Here is a 13,176-nt window from a genome sequence, read left to right on the forward strand (position 1 = left end):
GACAAAAATTTCTTAATAATAGTACTTGGGCATTCTAAATTGGTGTGAAAACCTTGTATTGGAGGAGAGCAACTTTTTGAACATCTTGCCATATACCCGTTCCTATGGAAACCGAATCTTTTGATGGCAAAAAAGGCGTAACTTTAAATAAATCTTAACGAAAATGCGATCATGTAATGACTTAACATAAGAATTAACCTTAGCGAATTTGGGACCCGTAGGTCTATGTTTTATATCCCAACTTATAAAAGAGTTCTAACAAACAGTAAACCTTTAAGTGTCGAAAAGGCTTAATTTAGATCTAACGTAGGGAATTTGGACTATATTTTAGACTGTACTATATATAGCGTCTACCATGAAAGCAACCCCTTTTATGGCGACAAAGCCTACTTTGTGGTTCATTGCGACGGAAGCAACTGGAAAGTAATAAAAATCTTTGACAAACAAATTACGTTTGCTAAATTTAGACCACGTTGACGTTCGAATACCGTTCAATATAAGTGCTTTCGTGAAAATTGTGGATTTACAGAGAAATAATGCATAGTTTGGTGTTTTATTAAGAAAGTGAGTGAATGACTGCATTAGGCGGAATGGTGTAGGTAACGGTTGATGCGTTCCCCTATAGCGTGGCTTGGAAGTTTCTTTGCCAGTTTCTTGAAAGGCTTAAGTTATTCTCAAAATAAAAAAGAAGAAGAACTTTGTCTTTGTCTTTTTTTTTTGCGATAACAAGAATTTAAAATTCGCGCTTAGATATAGTCGGCGTTATATACTATTAAACGTATTTATATTAAAATTATTCAAAGATTGTGTACGTATGTCTTGGTTATTGCCTTCCCACCATACGCCGTAAAATAAATTAACATTAAGAATATCCGATGTCTTAGATGGTTATAAATTGACTTTCTGTTTTTCTCATTTCTTCGATTTATTTTTCTACTTAAACTTGTTTACTTAGTTCTTGTAAATATGAGGAAATTTCTTCCGAGAATAAGGGTTTGTTTATTCACGCTTATGTCATATCATATACTTCAGTTTTTCTTAGATTAACATTGTTTTCCTACTATCTGCGCGTTGGAAAAAGTGTTAATGTGTGTGTATCTATACATTTTTTTTTTATTTTAGGAATGAAACACAGTCCGCAAATCTACTTATTAAGTCGCTGTCTACTGGAGTTAGTGGGAGATTATCTTTAAAAAATTCAAAAATGTTTTAAGATTCTTGCGGTACACTTGCACTACAAGGGTATGATCTTTCTATGGATCTTTGTGGCTATGCAAAGACTTGAGATAGAACCACCTTTGATTACAGCAATCGATTCAGAATCATTTTCTAGAGCGATCTAAGCCGATCTGTCCGTCTGATGTTTTGTTTTTAAACTGGAGGTCGCAATTTTTAAGATATTTTGATAAAACAAGGATGAACGCCTTGTATAATGCCGAGGGCTAAGTAATAGTAGTTCGGCATTCCTAATTGTTAGAAAAACTTTGGATAGGCTGTGGTAATTTTTGAATCTCCACTCATATAACATAAACTAAAATTCATATGACAAAAAGGTCTAATTTTCAATGCATCCAACAACAACACGGCGAATGTATGCCAAGTCAGTGTGCATGCTTAGTGAGAACAATGCCAAAAAAGTCTTTAGAGTCAACGTTTGAATACGAATTTCCACTCCATACCGCGCACCTTAAACATTCCAAATTTTCGTTATTTTAATCTTAAGCTTTATCGTCGAACTAAATTTTTATTTGATAATTTGATTAAAGCATTTATATTTCAATGCCCATAACACTCATGCCTTATCTTCAGATTATTTATAGATAAAATTTTCTAGGATAGGTAAATTCTCTCTTATATCTTTGTTAACGAAAAAGACAAATTATTTCGTATCATCAGGAAGACTACATAACCGCAGCAGACATAGGGAAATTATTATTTAGAATAAGAAGAAACATTTATTTGTTCACTAAATGTTACATTGCTTTTAAATTTAAAGTGGGCAAGCTTTCTAAACAGATTAACTTTTTTTCTGACCTCATCGGCTTTATGTAGATGACTTAAAACCTGTACTTAAAGTCCGTCTATGTATTTCTAACGGGAAGGCAGTTTTTGATATAAATCAATTCACTGAGTTTCGTCCATAAGTTAGAGGTGGATACAAAATAGTGCAACCAGGCTAGATTTTCTTTTTTGTGGACAATTAACGGGCAAGCCACCTACAAGCTTGTTTGATCGAAAGGAAAGAAAATTATTTTCTTTTTTTGCGCTTTAAGATTATTTGGCTTTATTACATTATTTTTTTCTGATTCTATATTTTTGATTTTCTATATATACAGTTAACACAAGATGCTTACTCCTAATGTTGGTTACGTATGCTGGCGAAATTAGTATTGGGAAATGCTATTAATTAAAAATAATGTGGTTTAATATTCCGCCTGCATACGGTGTCGGATATATTCGTGGAACTGTTGAGTGACTACGTATCGAACGCTGAGTTCGGCTCAATTGACATTTGAACATTTTAATTTGAAAATTTAAGATCAGTTTGAACTACAAGTAAATACATATACAGTCACAATTTACCTGATTAGAGACGTCGGCTATTAATGCATTTATCGTATGCACTCTAGTATCATATATTAATTTACATGTGAATGAAATATTACTGTTATAATAATTTATTTAACACACACTTTTCTACTTTCACCATAGGCTAACGGTGGGCCAGGGAAGACGCATTCCAAGCTGTATACATTTTATCTCTTGCTTTTTATAATTATTTACAGTCTCTGTTTATTAGTCTTTGTTATCATTAGAAAACATAGATACAATTACTTAAGGAAGTTTTCCATGCTGCTATCCTTTTTTATTTGTACCCCATCACCAATGCATGGGGGTATATTCATTTGTTCAAAACATTTGCAACGCCCAGAAGGAAGCGTCGGAGACCTCATAAAGTATATATATACCTGATCAGCATCAAATTCTAAACTGATTTAAGCATGTTCATCTGTCCATCTGTCAGTCGGCGTGTCTTTCTGTTCCTTTGTGTTTTTGTTGTAAACACACTCCTTGCCGCAAAAATAAAGCTGCCGACTTCAATTTTGGCAGAAATATTGGAAGTTCTTGCCTGCAAGTTGGTATTAAAAATGAGCCAAATTGGCTTAAGCATACGCCTACAATATCACGTAAACTGGGATCACCTCTGTTTTTAAAAGAAGTAAAAAATTGGCTTTTTCCTCATTACTAATAAACTGTAGCAGATAAATGTACAAAAATTTGAACGTATATTCTATGGGCAACGCTGTAGTATCTCTACGAAATTGGAAACAATTTATCACGCCTACCCAATGTCATAGTGTATCAAAGCTTAACTGTTTTTTCAGTACTTTTATAACAAGCAGAGACAAGCTTCAAAAACCTCATAAATTGTGTAAATTCATGACCAGCGACGAGTATGTCGGTTTGTTCGTCTGTCTATCTATCCATCTCCCCAATCATGTAGGGTTTTATGGTCAACATTGAAGGTATCACCTGAAATTCTCCAAAAGAATTTAAAAATAACCCAATCCGTTCAAAGGACACGCCTATGCAACATAAACTGTGAACACCTTTGCTTTCCGTGTTTTTTGGTTGTTCCTCATAAAATACAACACGTACGCCATTTAAATTTTTTTCCTTTTTTTTTTTTATAGTCGGTGATGGATATGAAGAATTCGGTTACTACTGAATATAATTTTCTTGTTTTTTTTAACTTTTTCCAACACGTATTCAGTAGTTCGTACGACTGTGCTATATGCATGAAAAAATATTACGTGTATACGTAATTTTAGTTTGTTTGAGTTAATTAAAGTTGTTTAACAACAAGAAATTTTTTACTCTTCGTGCTCTAACTTTCATATAAAAACGATTGCGTTATGCATATGTGTGCACGTACATGCTTAAGAAAGTTTATATACATGTAGTTATATGTGAATTTACGTATGAGTTGAATAATGTGTTACTTACCTGGATGTATGGAAAAACGATTCATTAAAAGTAAAAAGGGTTGTTCTTCACATCGTCAGCTTCTTTCATAGGATAAAGAAAAGAAAATTTGTTACTTCTTTTTGTAATACACTTCACGTCTTTATTCGGTTTTTCGATTTTAAAATGCACACTTGTACAACTTCAAATAAATCGTATTTCATCATTTATGTCAAACGTTAAAATGGTATTGCATTTATGCATAAATTCGGGCAAAAATTTTACTCGTAACTGCTGCAAATGTTCGACTATTGTTGTATTAGTAATAATCATTCCGCTCATAGTTCGAGATCAGAATGTCGACAAGAAAACTTCACAACGCACTTCTCTTTAGCCTCTTTGGCCCATGGCTCTCTACCTGTAAATAACGCTTATGAATTTTGAGGTTATATCTGATTTGATTTGATCTACATCGTATTTATTGTCGATCGATTGATTGGCCAAAGTAAAGACAATGTTATTAAAATTCTCATAACGGAATTCCGTAAATAACATAATTATATTGATGACGCATGATGCACGATGTAAAGGCTTTGCAGTTTAACTTTAGGTGCCACGATGATCACTCACGGAATATCACTTATAGTGCTTAGAGGAACCTCTTGCGTTTTTGGTGTGTGGTAACGACTCCTGACTGTTGGGCATGGCTCTTCGGAGAGTGTGGGGGTGGCTTTTGCTTCCAAATGTCATTCAAAAACGAACACAATCCCAAGAGTGGCTTACAGTGTTAATCGGTCTGATTTTCTAGACGTAGTGGTGCCCCTAGTTTTTACGAATCAGAGAAGGTTGACCTACACCCCTTGGGTGGGGAAGAAATACACAAAAGTGAATTTCTTCTTAATCTAATTTTTCAATGGTCACGGAAATTTTTCGAGTTGTTTGCACCGTTTCTATTTACGAGCAGATAAGGTATGCGTCCTGTGGACATATCCGGCTGGGGCATGTTTGAGAAACAAGCGTTTCAGATCTCTGGAAATAGAAATTTGGACAAGTATCCTGGTAACAGTCGTATCAATGGGCACCGAAAGATGGAAGAAATGAGTCGAAGGTGACCCTCCGAATCCTTAATCTTAGACGGAAACGTGGGAGGTAGGATGATAAAGTGAGAATTAAGAATGCCTAAGCAATTAGATCGAAGTAATGCAAAAGTGGTTCCGGGATACCTCTGAGCCCAGCGTGGGGCCACTAGTTGGCAGTCACTCTCAGGGGTCGCCGATTCACGCTTAAATAGCCTGTTGTGTCAGCGAACATCGTTTGGGCAAGCCATGGGATTGTTACTCATGTTAAGCCATTTTCACATCAATTGTAGTTGACAAATATTAATATCGAGGTTATGTGCGATTTTCGTAAATGTTAAATGTCGCTTAAAAATGTTAAAAGGGATTCATTGACTAGAATGACTAAAATATGAAAAACTAAAATCTTCGTAATGAAACTTTTTAAATCATTGAAATCACTTTCGGAATTTATATTAACATTGAAGCTATATCCGATTTTTTAAATTGTTAAATGCCTGTCCGACGTTAGCAATGGTTGTGAATAAGAGTGTAGAGAATTGCAAAGGATTTTCATGACCGAAGGAAAAGTTCGTAAAATACTTTCGCTTGCACGGCGAGTTTCTAACATGTTTTCCCTTTTCGGACATGCACATATAAACCAATACTTTAGGGATAAAAGTTGTTCCTTTTGCTTCGCAAGATATTCCTTTGCATACGTCACGGATTTTGTTTAGTATTTCCCTAAAATGTCAAGCCAAGAACGACTTTCCTATAATGTATATATTGCTCCATATATTTTACGCATTATGGCTGTGTACGTACAATTACAGACTATAAATACATGTCTGTAGTTGCACTAACAAAATATTCTGCATCAATCTGATCTATTGTGGAAGAAATGAAAGCATTTTGTTGTTTACGATGTTTTAAAAGGATTTTCTTACGTATTTTATGTATCACATTCAATTTGCTTTAAAATTTAAATAAATCTGAAAAATCGCATTCTAAATACCACAAAAGACACATTTTAATCCCAATAAGAAGGTAAAAGGAAAAAAAAATGTTAAAATCGCATCTAATGCATAACAAACAGACTTGAAAGCATTCTAAATTTGTAAGAAACATTCCTTTCAAACAATGGCAACGATTGAGCCGTTCATTGTACAAATCGACTAACTCTGTAAAACTATATAAAAATTCCATTTATAAAAAAAGCAAGTAAAAACATAATAGTTGGAACACTATTACATACCCTATACCATTTCGTCTTATACAGTTATTTGCTCGTTTTCCTAATAATATTCCAAAAAGTACATACCCGCCCGAACATTTTAAAGTTAGATTTTCTCGTAAATTCGGAAAAGTAGATTTCTTTGCCAATTAACTATTATGAATTAATTTTCACTGTGAAATATTGGAAATTCGACCTTTTCAGCATATAAAGCTTCCATTTTCATAGGAGCGATTGTATGAGCGCGGGTTCAAAAAATTTTCCCAGCCGATCCAAAGTGTCCATACCAATTTGCAATGTCTAAATACTACTACTTCGCCACTTTTGCCAAGAAATTTTGAAAATTGCAATTTTTTGGAATAGAAATTGAAAACGTGGACCGATCCGTATCATTTTCAATTGCTTTCGTCCTTGGGTCAAAACACGTCGCTGTAGCGAATTTCATCAAAACATATCCAAAAATTGCGACCTGCAGGCAGACAAGCCCAAATTAATTCAGGTCTGTACTAAGTCCTTCCGCATGTTACCTTCGTCTGCACTAACTTAACATGCCCTGCAGGGTATACGGTACAGAGTATAATTAATAGGTAAGAATGGCCAAAAATGAACCGACAATAATTTTAAAGTATTTATGTGGGAGTTAATCGCCTTGGCAAGAGAAAAAATTAATAAACTGAAATTCAATGTTTAAATTTTTTATTACACAGAAAAATTTTATTAGAGATTTTTCACTGAACTGAATGCTAACAATTCTGTTAATGTATTATTTGTAATTAATTCATACAAATTATGTCATCTTCGTCAGCTGTGCGTACTCGCCATTTCGATTTGTCACCAAGTTTTTAGTTGTTAGTAATCATGTTTAATAGGAGGGAGAAATTTTAGCGGGTCCATCATGACTCCCCTTTCCGCTCCTGTCACAGTTCTACCTTTAGGCTGCAATAAAGGCTGATCCATATCTTTCAAACTCTGTGATTTGATTTGTAAAACTGGAAGATCATTTCTTTTAACCCGAGCTTGCGTCCGCTAATAGTGCGCACTAAAACTTGAGAAATTCCCTGCATTTTTGGATCACGGTCAACGATGTGCTGTTGTATATTTTCCACGCAAGCCAAGCGATATTCCAGTTGCTATTAATTCGACTGGCCAAGTCTTTTGCGGCAAAAATTACTTCAAATTTACCTTAAATCTCTTCCGCAGCCCGTTTCACATCCGGTTGTTAACATTCTAGCAGCGCTGGCACTTCTTGATAGGGGAATGCTGTTTCCGCCTGAAATGGTTGTTCTCCTTGTCTAGATCTTTTCCGTTCCCACAGTAGCGGGTGTTGTCGCAGCTTTAGGCTCTATAGAATCATCGCCTAGTTTGACTGTACCAGTTCACGCTTTGCTTACTGGAATCGTAAGTTTGTTGCAAAAAAATATATTTTTACTTTACTCGTACTAGCAATATTCAGTTCATCTTCTCTCGGACTATCACTCGTCTTGTTAATGTCACTGTTCGTATTTGTTTCATCTAACCTATTGTTTATTTAGAGACGATTTATTGAAAAGATATTTTAATGTTATTTTCGGACCATAAGACGCATCCAAAATTTGGGTCTACCTTTTTACGTAAAAATGTCGGTCCTATAGTCCGAAATGAAATTCTGGACAATCATTATTGTCATATTTGCATTGTGTGAGACCGAGTATGAACCCTTCTAACTTTATGCAGCGCATTTTAAGCCAGATAAGAGAATGTGGACGTCTTTATCTGATGCTGCCATTCGATCGGCAGCCACATGACTACGACCCCGTTCAGCGTTTTATAATTGAGTTTCCTCTTCGATTCCAGAGACTTTTTGAGCCAGCCTTTCTGCTGATAAATCTTATTGAACGACTATCAAATGATTCAGGGTTTTCCACATCCACATTGTCATCTTCATATTTATTTCATTCACAAAAACTCGATCCTGCGGCAATTAGACTGTGATTTCATTAATTTACTTTACTTTAAGTTTCATAGAACAGCATTCAAAAATTTACCGTTATCATTAAGCCCTTGCCAGCGCACTTGATTTGCATGAAGGCAACAATTTACATTACTGTATGAAGTTAACCAAAATGATCTCTGAAATAAATTTCGTCGCGTAATTATGTTTGTCTGCATTATTCAGGAGAGTTATTACTATATCAAATGCCTTAACATTAAATATAAGATTTTTCAAAAAGTGCATTTAGTCGATTTGTGCAATGAACGGCTCAATTGGTAATAAAAAAACAAACTGAGAGCATTTCTTTGCTTATGTGCAGAGTATGTATAAAAATATATATAGAAACTTTCCATTGTTTGTTTTAAAGTTAAGCGTTAGCGTTTCTGATCGAGGAGATATAGTGGCTTTCAGTTTCTATAATGAATCTTATATAATGCCCTCAATTGATTGAAAGCTTGACATTTTTGATGGGATTATATTAGTTTGTGCAGCAGAAATAACGTCAGCCAATATTCATCTTAGGTGAATAGAGCGTTTTCTCGACCATGAATATTCGACATCTTGTCTTGTAAGTCACTCACATTGTCCGATCATTGCACAAAAGAAAAAAACTCAAGAAATAACCAGTAATCCAGGTTATATAAAAATTGTTAACCTTAATATACAAAGATCTCAAAACTACAATTCAGAAAACAAACACTACACTGCAATTTGATAGGATTAGAAGTTGCGAGGACTCTGAATCGTTTCAGTATTCAAATTTTCAATGCCCACGAAACCATAACGATCGAGTTTAAAATCGTAATTACTTTTTGAGGAAAATAAGACTAAGTAAGACTCGGCAACGATGAACCAAACGAACCAGAAACGAGAGAAAGTGACCGATGTTTCTCGCTTCCATAGATGTTTAACATCGTTTATATAAGTTTTCCTACTATTTTGGTTAAAAACACAAGGCTCAAGGCGAACTTTCGTGAATCATAGGTCACTCAAAAGCTGGACTTTAAAACTATAGGAAACTGACCTCAAGGAAAATTTCCCTCTATTGGAAATTTTCTTTCCCTTTTGTTTTCTTTCGTTGGCTTTCTCACCAGATCCAGGTATTCAGTTCCCCTTAATAATTGACTAGGTTTTAGGAGATGTGCCTTAACGCTCTTGTCATATACCGTTTTTAGAAAATTAAAGAAACACATTCAATTTTTAATTTCGCAATTCAGAATAATATTGTGCTTTGCTTTACTTCAAACAAAGCATATATTTTACCTAGAACTGGGTGGACCCGTAGCCCTAACAATTATATAAATATATATTGAAAGAAGGAGGAATATCGTAACATTTAACCTAACTTTAAGTAGATCGTTCGTGTCTAGAATCTAACGCCTCAGTTATTCAGTTAGGTCCTTCAACGCCCATCAAATTCTTAACATTCATTACTCCTGGCGTCTATAAATCGATCGGATTCCAACATACTTAAAAATGTTTTCAATATATCAATTTTAACCAAAGAATTTTAAAAAAGAGAAGTTTTAACCGATATGCTTGTTTTCCATCAAAAGACATTATCTTCTTCTTCTTCATAACAATTCAAGGAATCAAAGAGAGATGATAAGCCGGGTTAAAATAGAAAAGGCTCATTGTGAGCACGCCTGAGCCTTAATTTAGGATATTGATTATAGTTGGTTCCTTTTTTTATACCTACCTACAAAGAATGAACGTATTTTCCCATAATGTTTGAAACATCGAAAAGAGGTCGTATAGACTATATATATTCTTGATTAGCGTAAAATTCTGAATCGACTAAACCATGTTTGTCCGTCTATACGTCTGTGTGTGGTATATAATATATATAGAGTTTTTAACTTGTAGGCTTGAATTCTAAATGACACTTATGAGTGTGAGCATAAAATTTCAAACCAATATTTGCTGCAAATTGTATTATACAGATTTCATCTACCTTAAGCGGATTAGTGCCATTCATAAATTTTCCTGCAGCAATAAACTAAGCGCATTATGCTATATTTCATCTTGTATTTCGATTTTTGGGATAGACACACAGACAGTTAAAGGGACAGACAGTGTTAAGCCAAAAAAATTGAAGCCATACTGGTAATGGGTAGAAGGGCGTTACAAGTGCAAAAAAATACAATATCGAGTTCAGTTCCAATCTGAAATATCTTGGAGTGCAATTAGATACAAAATTAACTTTTGTGGAACATATTAAGTGGGTTATGTGATAGAGGAGTTCAAACGATGTGTATGTTGCACAGTTTCAACGTGAGCGGCAGCTGTTCTAGCAGGAATGTTACTCATCGAGCTACTGTTGAAGAAGCAGCTAAGCATTCATAACGGCAAAAAGCAAGAAATAAAGGCAATGTCTGCAGACTTAAGACTGTTCGCAAGCAGAGCCTGTTGAAAAACGGCAACAGCGATAGGAAAATGACTCAAAAGCAAGGTACACCTACACCATCATCCGAAAGGTACAACAATGGGTGGGAAGGAAATACGGAGAAGTTAATTTCTTCCTAATCCAATTTTTCACTATTATGGAAATTTTTCGAGTTATGTTTTTTATCGTTTTAACTTATGAGCAGATAACGCATAGAAGTATAAAGTAATTAGCAAACGCGCGAGTGTTTATTGAAATTCTAACTGGACTTTAGGCAAATGGGCAGATTAATATATTTCACTATAACTTCTCACGGCAAGATCTTATGTGCTTTCAGCTTAATTCAAAAATCTTTAGGCGAAGCAAGACTAACAAACTTCAATAAATCTGACAACAACAAAAGTTTATAACCACTCGTCAATAAGATAATAACATAATAATCGCACTAACGGCTTGCCTTTCAAGCCAACAAGTTTTCTTCAATTTTTATAATAAAGAGAAATGGAGCATTGAAAATTTCCAGTCCACCGCTTTATTTCATAATTTCAAGATGATTTATGATGAATTTTTCTGACAGAATCTTGTCATAACATTTTCAAAAGCTATTGTATTCCACCACTTTCGTCATTACCGTTCTCATCGTCATTGTAATTATTCTTGCTGTGATAAAAAGGGAAACATGACAAGAAAAAAAGAACACATTTTATTTACATATGTATGTATATAAAAAGCAAAAAAAAAAAAAAAAAAAAAAAAAGTGCATATAACATAAATACTGACTGCATTTGCATATATGTAAATGACGGCAAAGAGCTTAGAAAAGAACGTAAACAGTTCTGCATAAAGATTAATTCAAATGTATCTTTTCTTCTGTTTTAGGTCACTATCTTCTTTTTTATTTTTTTATTTTTTTTTCTAATTAAAAGCCAACAAAAGAGAATGATTTTAATTTCTAAATAAAAAGGACTTTTGCTTTCATTTATAACCCATATAGCTCGAAGACAAGTTTGTGTTTAGGAATTAAGCTAAAAACTGTTAATATTTCACTTATGCAAAACTTCGTGGCCAAATTCCAACAGACTTGTATATTTATGAAAACCAAATAGCCTATAAATATGTACAGTACAGAACAAATGCGATTATGAGCATTTAAAGAGAAGAGTAGGTTAGTTTTTGAAATGAATTTTTGACGCTTTTTTTAAAGCGTGAAATTTTTGCCTCTCAGAAGAAGTATTAACGCTGTAGAAGCTTGTTATTCTCACTCCCCTTCTCCACTACCGCAGCGAGACTATATCAGCTCCAGTTGGTAGCAGTTTGCTTGAAGATATATCAAATGTACAGTGCTAAGTAAAAACTGCAATTTTTTATCGACATTTTCATTCAACACAAGCATTTCAGCAGCTGCACCCCATTTTGGGAATACAAAAAGGGAAATATATGTCTCTGCTGCAATTTGCGTATCTTAAGGAAACACTGAAAATGACGCGTACTTCGAGCATGGCCGAAGAATTTCGCGTAATTTCCAAGATTCTACGTATTTTGATCACATTGCCCTCAATGTAGTAAAACGGAGATAAACCTCTTCGATTTTACGTTAACATTTACACATACATCGGACATAATATAAATTGTTTGGGAGATTTTTTATACTTTATTCCCATATGTTGCTCAAATTAAAGATTAAATCAATTCTAATTTTAATACTAAGCCTTTCACCGCAATCACCGCATCGCGCCACTTTTTCCACTGCTTCCCGTATAACGCCTTATTTCGAGAAGGCCGTATATGAAAAAAAAAAAAAAAATTATGGATAACTGAATCAAGTAAAGCGGTGTAACTCTACCTCCCAGCACAGTCATGATCAGTCAGAATTGTAGGTATAGAACGATATATCTTTAAGCAAGCAGGTAACAGAATTTGTGGCAAGGGTTTAACGTGGGTTCCTGCCTGAAAGGCTTAACCCCACGGTGGCCCAAGCCACTTTTAAGCGTACTACGCCCCCTGGCGAGTTAGACAATCCCCACAGAGTAGGGGCCTAAACAGCACCAGAGTCCAGAACAGTTTATTGTGTATGGAACAATAAACCCCACTCTGGTGAATGGCGAGGCCTAGCTGCACTCAATTGTTCCATTTTAGCTAGGAACTCGCCAACCACAACCACCACGAGTACTCCCCGAAGGGCCGCACCCAAGCAGTCAGGACTCACAAATTGATCAACTGACTGCTTCCGCCATAAGGCTTCCACTGTGCTGTTGATCAATTACCACCATTACCCGCAGGCATCCGTGACATGTGTTCAAAAGTAAAAATAGGTAAAAGGGGAAAACTTATTCGTCATATCCCTTTTCCATTTTTGCATGTATTAATTAATTCAGCAGACATTTTCTATCAATCGGCCAAAGGGAAGGCCGTCCGTCAATTCCTTTTTGCATTAATAGTATAATTAATTTATTTATTACGACTTAAGGACAAAGTCCATCATACACCCGCAGGCATACGTGGCTTTGTGAGGCGATCTTCCTGACCCCCGTGCCTCCCAGTTTGTTTTGCAAAGCCTTATGGC

General features: G+C 34.9%; 1 protein-coding gene across 6 annotated transcripts in view; it reads left to right on the forward strand.

Moving 5' to 3' along the window:
- Positions 1-13,176, forward strand: part of LOC119639930 (probable serine/threonine-protein kinase DDB_G0282963) — a 46,827-nt gene that overhangs the window by 5,091 nt on the left and 28,560 nt on the right. The gene's annotated exons all lie outside the window — the stretch shown is intronic.

Source organism: Glossina fuscipes, unplaced genomic scaffold (assembly GCF_014805625.2).
Source record: "Glossina fuscipes isolate IAEA_lab_2018 unplaced genomic scaffold, Yale_Gfus_2 114, whole genome shotgun sequence".
Classification (NCBI taxonomy): Eukaryota; Metazoa; Arthropoda; class Insecta; order Diptera; family Glossinidae; genus Glossina; species Glossina fuscipes.